This window comes from Coregonus lavaretus (genome assembly GCF_964263955.1).
Source record: "Coregonus lavaretus genome assembly, chromosome: 12".
NCBI lineage: Eukaryota > Metazoa > Chordata > Actinopteri > Salmoniformes > Salmonidae > Coregonus > Coregonus lavaretus.
Window position 1 is genome coordinate 21,122,814 of NC_139999.1, and position 12,866 is coordinate 21,135,679.

Consider the following 12,866-nt stretch of genomic DNA (forward strand, 5'->3'; position numbering starts at 1 on the left):
GGAGTCGGGATGAGACAGACAGGCAGGCAGCTTTTCTCAGCCAGTCGAAATCATGAATTATTTTTATGGATAGATACAAAGACATTTCAATAAAAAACAACATCAGGTAAAACGAAACAAAGTGTAGCTAATTTGCAGTCTTTCCAGCTTCAGTTTGAAGTGATTGTGTTAGCTGTGTTGTTGGCTAGCACCTCTGAACAACAATGTCCTGACAAGAGAGCACATTTTCTATGCCAAGTGAAATTGCTTATGGATGTATCCAAATAAATGTCACTAGAAAAGAGCTTAAACAAATGCAGCTACTTTGTTGTTATTCTGGCTGCACTGTTTGACGTGACTGTAAGTTAGCTGTAGTTGGCTAGCTAGCAAGCAAGGGATAAGAATGTTGCCAGCCAGTATGGCAATAGAACATTTAGAACGAACGACTGGGTCGTGTCCATAGATACAGAACAAAAAGACTGAACGACTGGGTCGCGACTCTGGCAACCGAACCGATAGAACGAACGACCAGCCGGCGTGGGTAGCAACCCTAAATTTGTGTCAGGACTATATCTTGTGGAAGGATGAAATAATATGAATAAATTCATCAAAATAACATTTATGAAAATATGTAAATCGTTATTTGAATATGTTGGTAACCCGTTGTATAAAAGTGATAATGCCCTCGAAGCCGGTTGTTTGGAGGATATATTGGCACGGTTTGCCAGCCCTCGACGACAAAACCCATGCCAATATATCCTCCAAACACCGGCTTTGAGGGCATTATCACTTAATTACAATATGCGTGAAATAGTTCCTTCCAAAAATGTTTTATTAAGCATGTTAAAAAGCAGATTTTCTGTGTTTGAATGGTGTGGGCGTACCCAAACAACAGAATGGTGTGGGCATATACCGGTCATTAAAAATATTCATGCGAGTAGACCGCTGATTGGCCAGCTCATCCTCCTCAGGAGGATGACATCATCCTCTTTGAGGAAATAGAAAGCATTTTTGAAATGGTCTGTTTGAGATACAAGTTTGAGGTGGGGTTTTTGAACTGCAGTCAGGTCAAGACCCTGGTGAAGACGACGAGCATGCAGATGAGCTTCCCTGAGATGGTTTCTGACAGTTTGTGCAGAAATTATTTGGTTGTGCAAAGCCAAAGTTTCATCTGCTGTCTGGGTGGCTGGTCTCAGATAATTCCGCAGGTGAAGAAGCCGGATGTGGATGTCCTGGGCTGGCGTGGTTACACATGCCAAATTCTCTAAAACGATGTTGGAGGCGGCTTATGGTAGAGAAATTAACATTCAATTCTCTGGCAACAGCTCTGGTGGACATTCCTGCAGACAGCATGCCAATTGCACTCACCCTCAACTTGAGACATCTGTGGCATTGTGTTGTGTGACAAAACTGCACATTTTAGAGTGGCCTTTTGTAATGAGGACCTGTGTAATGATCATGCTGTTTAATCAGCTTCTTGATATGCCACACCTGTCAGGTGGATGGATTATCTTGACAAAGGATAAAATGCTCACTAACAGGGATGTAAACAAATTTGTGCACAAAATTAGAGAGAAATATAATTTTTGTGCGTATGAGAAATGTTTGGGATCTTTTATTTCAGCTCATGAAACATGGGACCAACACTTTACATGTTGCGTTTATATTTTTGTTCAGTGTATGTTTGTAGTTATAGGTAACCAGATCATGACTACAATTAAGTTACTAAGTCTTTGACCACACCGTGTTGTTACTTAGGTGAGTAAAAATGTTTTAACCCTATCCAAAACCTCAACCTTCTAAATTTGACATTTGGAGGAATGGAAAGATACTGAGCAGGAGTCAACCCAGGGTGTCAGAAACACTTAGAAATTGGACGTTTGGAGCAACTTCGAAATTTGACGTTTGGAGAAACATGGATAAACTTCTAATTCTGCAGTGAGACAGAGCTTGTTGCTTGATTACCACAAGCTGCAGACAGCACAGTGTAGTGGCCAGACTAGCAGGCAGATAAGAGAGAGCACAGAGGTGTCTGAGGGTGACTGACTCCACTACACAGTACAGGGTAGGATGGAGAGAGTCAGTGTGTGTGTGTGTGTGTGTGTGTGAGAGAGAGAGGCTAAATTATGTGAAAAGACAACATTGGGTGCTGCTAAACTGCTGTCATCCTGTGTGTGTGTGTGAGACAGAGAGAATGTGTTTAGAGAGTGTCACTAAGTAGTAGAACATGTGAAAAAGCAAACTCATCACCTATATAACTGCTAGGATAAATAATGGAGTATGGGAGCGTGTTGTAGATTCAGCCCAATTACCCCTGTTTCTCTCCCACCCACTCTCGCTGTGTGCATGTGCGTGTGCGTGTGATGCGCTGAGAGCCACGCCTGGCAGCAGGTGTGCTCAAAATTAATAAATAATACAAGTCTGCCATGTAGCTTACACCACAACAGAGCAGACAACAAAGCATTAGTATCTAAACAAGGTCTCTGTGTGTGTGTGTGTGTGTGTGTGTGTGTGTTTCATAAATCATGTCTGCCACCATGTCTGTCACATTTCACTGCTACACAGAAACTTCCCACTATTGCAATAGTACATTATGGCTTACAAATGTTGCTTTTTGGTCAGACAAGCAGAGAAATGGAAAAAGGAAGCGTATATTCTGACCCACTTCCACCATCTTTCTCCTTCCAGAGAAGAGACATCACAGTCAGTTGCTCTACCAAAAGATGGCTCAGCCTCTTAAAAGATTTTGCCATATTAGCTATGCTATGGAGAGTGTTATTATTAGTCTTTAGCCTCAGCTAAATCATTTTAGAGAGAGAGAATCAAAGCAGAGTTAATTAAGCCAATCTCTACTTATACATAACATGCTGTACTCACACACATACCCACATCAAGCCACAGTGAGCCTGTTTTTCTCTAGCAGATCCATAGAGAGTGGGTGTTTGTTGTGCTTCCCTGTGGATCAGTGCTGCATGGGAAACTCTTCACTGAGCAACTGTCACAACCGTCTCCTCAGACCCAGATACAGAGCAGAGCAGCCACCAGACCAGACCACAGCCAATATTGACACACCTCTCAGTCTCCTTGGGCATCCAATGCAGATGTACAGTGGGGAGAACAAGTATTTGATACACTGCCGATTTTGCAGGTTTTCCTACTTACAAAGCATGTAGAGGTCTGTAATTTTTATCATAGGTACACTTCAACTGTGAGAGACGGAATCTAAAACAAAAATCCAGAAAATCACATTGTATGATTTTTAAGTAATTAATTTGCATTTTATTGCATGACATAAGTATTTGATCACCTACCAACCAGTAAAAATTCCGGCTCTCACAGACCAGTTAGTTTTTCTTTAAGAAGCCCTCCTGTTCTCCACTCATTACCTGTATTAACTGCACCTGTTTGAACTCGTTACCTGTATAAAAGACACCTGTCCACACACTCAATCAAACAGACTCCAACCTCTCCACAATGGCCAAGACCAGAGAGCTGTGTAAGGACATCAGGGATAAAATTGTAGACCTGCACAAGGCTGGGATGGGCTACAGGACAATAGGCAAGCAGCTTGGTGAGAAGGCAACAACTGTTGGCGCAATTATTAGAAAATTGAAGAAGTTCAAGATGACGGTCAATCACTCTTGGTCTGGGGCTCCATGCAAGAGCTCACCTTGTGGGGCATCAATGATCATGAGGAAGGTGAGGAATCAGCCCAGAACTACACGGCAGGACCTGGTCAATGACCTGAAGAGAGCTGGGACCACAGTCTCAAAGAAAGCCATTAGTAACACACTACGCCGTCATGGATTAAAATCCTGTAACGCACGCAAGGTCCCCCTGCTCAAGCCAGCGCAGGTCCAGGCCCGTCTGAAGTTTGCCAATGACCTTCTGGATGATCCAGAGGAGGAATGGGAGAAGGTCATGTGGTCTGATGAGACAAAAATAGAGCTTTTTGGTCTAAACTCCACTCGCCGTGTTTGGAGGAAGAAGAAGGATGAGTATAACCCCAAGAACACCATCCCAACCGTGAAGCATGGAGGTGGAAACATCATTCTTTGGGGATGCTTTTCTGCAAAGGGGACAGGACGACTGCACCGTATTGAGGGGAGGATGGATGGGGCCATGTATCGCGAGATCTTGGCCAACAACCTCCTTCCCTCAGTAAGAACATTGAAGATGGGTCGTGGCTGGGTCTTCCAGCATGACAACGACCTGAAACACACGGCCAGGGCAACTAAGGAGTGGCTCCGTAAGAAGCATCTCAAGGTCCTGGAGTGGCCTAGCCAGTCTCCAGACCTGAACCCAATAGAAAATCTTTGGAGGGAGCTGAAAGTCTTTATTGCCCAGCGACAGCCCCGAAACCTGAAGGATCTGGAGAAGGTCTGTATGGAGGAGTGGGCCAAAATCCCTGCTGCAGTGTGTGCAAACCTGGTCAAGACCTATAGGAAACGTATGATCTCTGTAATTGCAAACCAAAGTTTCTGTACCAAATATTAAGTTCTGCTTTTCTGATGTATCAAATACTTATGTCATGCAATAAAATGCAAATGAATTACTTTAAAATCATACAATGTGATTTTCTGGATTTTTGTATATGGTTATCTTTACATTTTTACATTTTAGCAGACGCTCTTATCCAGAGAGACTTACAGTTAGTGAGTGCATAATTATTTTTTATTTTTTTCATACTGGTCCCCCGTGGGAAACGAACCCACAACCCTGGCGTTGCAAACGCCATGCTCTACCAACTAAGATACACGGGACTTTCCGGTCCTATTGTGGCCCATTAAAGAGATAACAGTGAAAAACTGTGACAAAATATGTAGGGTGGGTGACACACGGTCTCTGCCCTAGCCGACTTGTTGCTGTCTTGCCAAGCCATTCTTTGGCAATGCAATGAATTAAGTAGTATTGTTGAGTACAGAAACAGTCAGGTTACGTATCTGGACTCGCAGATAACATAAGACAGCAAAAGAGTTTTGAATAGACTTAACTTCCCATTATAGAGATGTACTCAAGATCAGCTTTAATAGTGCAAATAGATTGTGGCTTCCATCAATGTAATTGTCTGCATCATTTCCAATCCCCCATATACAGTTGAAGTCGGAAGTTTATATATATATATATATATATATATGCCATTTAGCAGACGCTTTTATCCAAAGCGACTTACAGTCATGCGTGCATACATTTTTGTGTATGGGTGGTCCCGGGGATCAAACCCACTACCTTGGCGTTACAAGCGCCGTGCTCTACCAGCTGAGCTACAGAGGACATACACTTAGGTTGGAGTCATTAAAACTTGTTTTTTCACTGTATCACAATTCCAGTGGGTCAGAAGTTTACATACACTAAGTTGACTGTGCCTTTAAACAGCTTGGAAAATTCCAGAAAATGATGTCATGGCTTTAGAAGCTTCTGATAAATGATGTCAATTAGCCTGAGTCAATTGGAGGTGTACCTGTGGATGTATTTCAAGGCCTACCTTCAAACTCAGTGCCTCTTTGCTTGACATCATGGGAAAATCAAAAGAAATCAGCCAAGACCTCATCATTGGGAGCAATTTCCAAACGCCTGAAGGTACCATGTTCATCTGTACAAACAATAGTATGCAAGTATAAACGCCATGGGACCACGCAGCCGTCATACCGCTCAGGAAGGAGACGCGTTCTGTCTCCTAGAGATGAATGTACTTTTGTGCGAAAAGTGCAAATCAATCCCAGAACAACAGCAAAGGACCTTGTGAAGATGCTGGAGGAAGCAGGTACAAAAGTATCTATATCCACAGTAAAATGAGTCCTATATCGACATAACCTGAAAGGCCGCTCAGCAAGGAAGAAGCCACTGCTCCAAAACCGCTATAAAAAAGCCAGACTACGGTTTGCAACTGCACATGCGGACAAAGATCGTACTTTTTTGAGAAATGTCCTCTGGTCTGATGAAACAAAAATAGAACTGTTTGGCCATAATGACCATCTTTATGTTTGGAGGAAAAAGGGGGAACTTGCAAGCCGAAGAACACCATCCCAACTGTGAAGCACGGGGGTGGGAGCATCATGCTGTGGGGGTCCTTTGCTGCAGGAGGGACTGGTGCACTTCACAAAATAGATGGCATCATGAGGAAGGAAAATTATGTGGATATACTGAAGCAACATCTCAAGACATCAGTCAGGAAGTTAAAGCTTGGTCGTAAATGGGTCTTCCAAATGGACAATGACCCCAAGCATACTTCTAAAGTTGTGGCAAAATGGCTTAAGGACAACAAAGTGAAGGTATTGGAGTGGCCATCACAAAGCCCTGATCTCAATCCTATAGAACATTTGTGGGCAGAACTGAAAAAGCGGGTGCGAGCAAGGAGGCCTACAAACCTGACTTTCTATTTGCCATATATTTTTCAACTGTGCTGTGATGTTTCACAAAAGTTCTGAACCTTTTTATTCTCATAGTTTCTACAGATTGTAAATTAAAGAAACATTTTTGCTAAAAGTATTATTATATTATTGATCGATTGACTATGACTTTTCAAATCACCCAGTAGTGCTCTCTGCAGAGTTAGCTCCAGATAAATGTTGCACTTCTTCAACCATTCCTGGTCCAGCGACCAAAGCAAGCTACATAAAAAACGAATGATCTAATAATTCGTTCTCTTCGCACCAAAATCTGCAGAGCTGGGATGGTTGTATCCCCCATATATAATATTCTATAGGTTGCAATAATTTTGTATAATAATTTAAAATCGGTACATCGAAAATCTCTCCCCAACTACTTTGCAATCAATATGTCACAGCTGTAAAAATTATTATATTTATCACAATTGTCTTTAACCAATTTTGGTCTTTAATGCAGGGCCAACAGACAAGTTCCTTACTTTTTCCCCCTTCCACTTGCCTCTTCCATTTTTGCGGTAATGCTGCAATTAGTTGTTTGTCATTTTCGGTAGAGCAGACATTTCCATATATTTTTGTTAGCTGCATGTGTGACAACTCCACCAGTCCTGTTAATTATATCATTTACAAAGATTATACTTTTAAAAAAAATATATTATTATGTTTTTTTTAATGAATTAGTATATTTGATTTGAACCACAATATTTGTTTTATTATTAGTTCAGTCTTTTCTGGTGGATTAAACTGAAATTGCAACCAACTTTCTATGGCTTGTTTTAAAATTTGCGATATTTTGAAGATTTCATTTTCAAATATCCAAAGTGAGAGGTTGTAATCTGAATAAAGGGAAAAAGGCCATTCTTGAACATGGTGTGAGACATTCTTACTAATCTGCTAGAGAACCAGTTCGGATTTAAGTATAACTTTTGGATGACTGAAGCCTTAAGTGAGAGGTCTAATGCTTTAATATTTAATAATTTCTGCCCTCTGAATTAATATTCATTATATAAAATAGGCCCGTTTAATTTTGTCTGGCTTGCCGTTCCAAATAAAATGGAATATTCTTTGCTCATATAATTTAAAAAACAGGTCGCTAGGTGTAGACAAGACCATAAGCAAATAGGAAACTGGGATATGACTAAAGAGTTCATCAGGGTGATTTTTCCACAAATCAACAGATATTTTCCTTTTCATGGTAGCAAAATCGTATCTATTTTTGCTAACTTTCTATTAGAATGTATTGTAGTGAGATCATTTCTTTCTTTCGGGATATGTCTAAAGAGTATGTCCACATCACCGTCAGACCATTTATTGGTAAACTACACGGTAATGTAGAAGTTGTATTTTTTAGTGATCCAATACGTAATATAGTACACATCATAATTTGGTTGTAATCCAGAGAGGTTAGAAAAAGTATCTAGATCCTCTATGAGGCTGTGGAGGGATCCAAATTGTGGATTTAAAATAAAGCATGAATTATCAGCGTACCCGTAACAAACTTTGTCATCATGTCATGCCCCATCTTCAGAGGTCTGTTGTCCTATTTGGTTTGAACATTGATAAAGTGGTCCACTTGTTCCATTGTAGCTATACACCAACAGTCAATGATCATTAACTTTGACTCATTTTCAAGGCTGAATGTATGACAAGTAGGCATATCTCCAGTTAGTAGTGAACCACAGCAGGCTGTGTCAGCCTGACTCAGTCACTTTCTATTCTACTGCCCTACAGGGGGCAAGGGTACAGGAAACACAATGTCTCTCTCCTTCACCTTCTACAGAGGACTGGGGACAAACTAGCATGTGTACAGTGAACTCAACCTGTAGCACTCACATCTGTAATTATTAAGTGCTTTGAAATGCTGGTCATGACACACATCAAAACCATCATCCCAGACACCCTAAACCTACTCCAATTTGTATACCGCCCCAACAGATCCACAGATGATGCAATCTCAATTGCACTTCACACTGCTCTCTCCCACCTGGACAAGAGGGGAAATAACTATGTGAGAATGCAGTTCATAGACTACAACTCAGCGTTCAACACCATAGTCCCCTCCAAGCTCATCACCAAGCTAGGGACCCTGGGACTGAACCCCATGCTCTGCAACTGAATCCTGGACTTCCTGACGGGCCGGCACCCAGGTGGTGAGGATAGGCAACAATACCTCTGCCATGCTGACCCTCAACACAGGGGCGCCTCAGGGGTGTGTGCATAGTCTCCTCCTGTACTCCTACACCATCATCAAGTTTGCTGACGACACGACGGTGGTAGGCCTGATCACCAACAGCTGATGGTGGACTATAGGAAAAAGAGGGGAGCGCACACCCCCATCCACATCGACGGGGCTGTTGTGGAGCGGGTCAAGAGAGTCAAGTTCCTTAACATCCTCATCAATCTACACACAATACCCCATAATGACAAAGCGAAAACAGGTTTAGACATTTTTGCACGTTTATTAAAAATAAAAAACAGAAACACCATATTTACATAAGTATTCAGACCCTTTGCTATGAGACTCGAAATTGAGCTCGGGTGCATCCTGTTTCCATTGATCATCCTTGAAATGTTTCTACACCTTGATTGGAGTCCACCTGTGGTAAATTCAATTGATTGGAGATTATTTGGAAAAGGACACACCTGTCTATAAAAAGGTCCCACAGTTGACAGAGCATGTCAGAGCAAAAACCAAGCCATGAGGTTGAAGGAATTGTCCGTAGAGCTCCGAGACAGGATTGTGTCGAGGTACAGATCTGGGGAAGGTTACCAAAAAATGTCTGCAGCATTGAAGGTCCCCAAGAACACAGTGGCCTCCATCATTCTTAAATGGAAGAAGTTCGGAACAACAAAGTTTCTTCCTTGAGCTGGCCGCCCGGCCAAACTGAGCAAATTGGGGAAGAAGGCCCTTGGTCAGGGAGGTGACAGAGCTCCTCTGTGGAGATGGGAGAACCTTCCAGAATGACAACCATCTCTGCAGCACTCCACCAATCTGGCCTTTATGGTAGAGTGGCCAGACAAAAGCCATTCCTCAGTAAAAGGCACATGACAGCCTGCTTGGAGTTTGCCAAAAGGCACCTAAAGGACTCTCAGACCATGAGAAACAAGATTATCTGGTCTGATGAAACCAAGATTGAACTCTTTGGCCTGAATGCCAAGCGTCATGTCTGGAGTAAACCTGGCACATTTACATTACATTTACATTTGAGTCATTTAGCAGACGCTCTTATCCAGAGCGACTTACAGTTAACCATCCCTACGGTGAAGCATGGTTGTGCCAGCATAATGCTGTAGGGATGTTTTTCAGCGGCAAGGACTGGGAGACTAGTCAGGATCGAGGGAAAGATGAACGGAGCAAAGTACAGAGAGGACCTCAGACTAGGGTGAAGGTTCACCTTCCAACAGGACAACGACCCTAAGCACATACCCAAGACAACGCAGGAGTGGCTTCGGGACAAGTCTCTGAATGTCCTTGAGTGGCCCAGCCAGAGCCCGGACTTGAATCCGATCGAACATCTCTGGAGAGACCTGAAAATAGTTGTGCAGTAACGCTCCCCATCCAACCTGACAGAGCTGGAGAGGATCTGCAGAGAAGAATGGGAGAAACTCCCCAAATACAGGTGTGCTAAGCTTGTAGCGTCATACCAAAGAAGACTCTAGGCTGTAATCGCTGCCAAAGGTGCTTAAACAATGTATTGAGTAAAGGGTCTGAATACTTATGTAAATGTGATATTTAATTTTTTTTACAATAAATTACATTAGCAAAAATTCATAAACTGTTTTTGCTTTGTCATTATGGGGTATTGTGCGTAGACTGGTGATTTAATCAATTTTAGAATAAGACTAAAGTAACAAAATGTGGAAAAAGTCAAGGGGTCTGAATCCAACGACTGTAAATGACACAACTTGGGGCATAATTCCTAGATTACAAGGGGCACTAGCAAACACATGAGTGTGTGGCAACCACAGTAACATAGAAGAGTAACATTGTGGCATAAAGTCTAGAGAAAAAGGATAGTGTACACATCAAGTACTTTGGCGGCGGCTGAAATGGGCCAGATCCTTCCACACAAATAACAATCAATTCGGAATACCTTGGACCATATTACAGCTCAAGGCCCATGGAACCAAAATAGACTACTGACTACAAAAACTTGGTCCCGGACCGGAGGACAATCAAACCAGACCTGATTATATATATATTTTAAATAATAAAAAATAAAAAAAAGAATGGGGACCCGGACCCAAATGGACCAGAGGACAACTCGACCTAGACCCGACCCGTACCCGAACGGGTCTAGACCAGACCCAACTGAACCCGAGTTACTTTTTTTCCGTTATCAGCCAAATTGCTCTACTGGTTAAGGAATATGTTTTGATGTTGGCTAGGCCTTTTATAAGTCAAGAAATTCACCTTATTAGCGTAAAATAAATATGCTACAGGACCCGACCCGGACCCGAGGGACATGTTAGTATTTCAGACCCCAACCAAATCATGCCCGGGTCAGGTCTGGGGTATATCCTCGGATATATCGAGTCCACCCGGACCCATGAAGACCTCTAAACTAGATGAGGATGACCAAAAGTAGATTGATGCTTATTTTTTCTCAACTTCATTCTCACAAAAACTGATGCGCATTGAATTAGCCTACTAACTAAAACTACATTTGACAGACCGTCAAATTAGGCTACCAAGAGTAAGCGAAGAAAGTATATAAATAAGGATTCCCACAGAACATGGCTTACGTAACATGAGCAGAGAGGAAATCATTCTGAGACAGCACAATAACGTTTGTTACCCACCAACCGCCTCGGTTTGACCCGGTTCGATGTATCATTTTTTGTGCTTTGAAGCGCACATAGATTACTGAAAACTTTCCCGCAGTGATTATTTTGTAGCCAACAAACTTGTCCGATTGCTCATTTTCAGCAATCAGCAAATGTGGTAGGTACTAGGTAGTGCCCCAAAGTATCACAGAAAAACGTTAAACCACTGTAAAACTTGATTGTCAAAGAAAACCATAATGCACTTCAGCACTTTAATCGAAAGTAACTCGTCCCGATCGTGACGTCAGTGTGCAGTTCGACCATCTGTTTTTGTCAAGTGTCCTTTTACTGTCGTTTTGTCAAAAATGTAAGATTTCCTCCAATGGTGTTGCAATTATTTCAGTGTTAGGGAGTCGACTTACCTTTTTAAAGCGTTTTAAAATGGTTCCCGATCAAGTTTGCTTTCACTTATTATGCTCTGCCCTTCTGGTAGCCTACCCTGGAAATCTTCAGCGTGTTTGAGGAAGCATTCGACCATTCGCACGCAGCACTCTCGCAGCTCGTCAGCTGTGGAGTTATGGAGTGCAGTGGTGGTGACGTCGTCCAGGTGCAATCCCAAGTACAGACAGAGAGAGAGGTTATGTTTAGCAGTGCGTTTGATTTCTGTGAAAGTAGAAAGTTAGAAATGGCGGCAGGTAGCTTAGTGGGTAAGAGCGTTGTGCCTGTAACCGAAAGGTCGCTGGTTCTAATCCCCGTGCCGACTAGGTGAAAAATATGTCGATGTGCCCTTAAGCAAGGCACTTAACCCTAATTGCTCTGGATGAGAGCGTCTGCTAAATGACTGAAATGTACACAGGAAGGGATAATGTTTCCACCAATAGGACATAACTACTTCAAATTTGGGGCAGAATCTATTTTGAGAGAGGGAGGAGTAAATGTCTGCCCTTGTAGTTTTACCACGTTTTTCCTTTTCACTGCTAGGAGACTTGCCTCAAAGAAGATATTCTGTTTTTTGTTGTTGTTGTAACAAACAGTATCAACAATGGTGTTTAAGATGCAGTCCTCTAAAAGCTCTAATATGTTTTTAGCCAATCTATATATGTTGAAAATAAAACCCAGTAAAGCTCATGAATAGGCTACAGAATTCAAGGCTGCCTCTGTTACTTTCTTTCCAGGAAAAAATGTATTTGGCAGAGGGTCAGATAACCAGGAAACTGTCCGAGGGCAGTGTACACACACACACACACACACACACACACACACACACACACACACACACACACACACACACACAGAAAGTCCCTCACTCCACAGGTTAGAGCAACCAGAAACACCCTTTGGAGGCTTGGCTAAACCACTGTGGCCCCACCTACATGCTCCCAGTCCTCCTTATCTACGCAGAGTCATGTGCTGCTGAGTCATCATACCCCCCCCCCCCCCCCCCCCCCCACCCCACCCCCCCACCTCTGGCTATAAGAGACAAGAAGCTGGTCAATTTAGCCAATCTGTCCCAGCTCCTATACGGCTGTCTTTAGTCCCATTCAAAGTATATGGATGACACACACACTTGTACTTCTAATTGGAAGTGAATGCTGACACAGATTTGGTGTGTTAGACTAGAGGTGGTTACTCATCAATCACATCCATAAACAGCAGGGTGTTCTGTTGTGCCTCCCAGTATAAATAAAATACATTGGTTTCTAATGAGGGGCCAGAGAAGGGTAATGACACAAA

At 42.5% G+C, this 12,866-nt stretch overlaps 1 protein-coding gene across 1 annotated transcript in view; it reads right to left on the minus strand.

Annotated features, from left to right (window-relative positions):
• LOC311137900 (protein kinase C delta type-like) overlaps positions 1–11,747 on the minus strand; it is a 40,617-nt gene extending 28,870 nt beyond the window's left edge. Inside the window, exon 1 of the mRNA XM_084172506.1 lies at positions 11,555–11,747. The gene's annotated coding sequence lies outside the window, so the exon portion shown is untranslated. The remainder of the gene's footprint in view (positions 1–11,554) is intronic.
• Between the last annotated feature and the right edge of the window lie 1,119 nt (positions 11,748–12,866).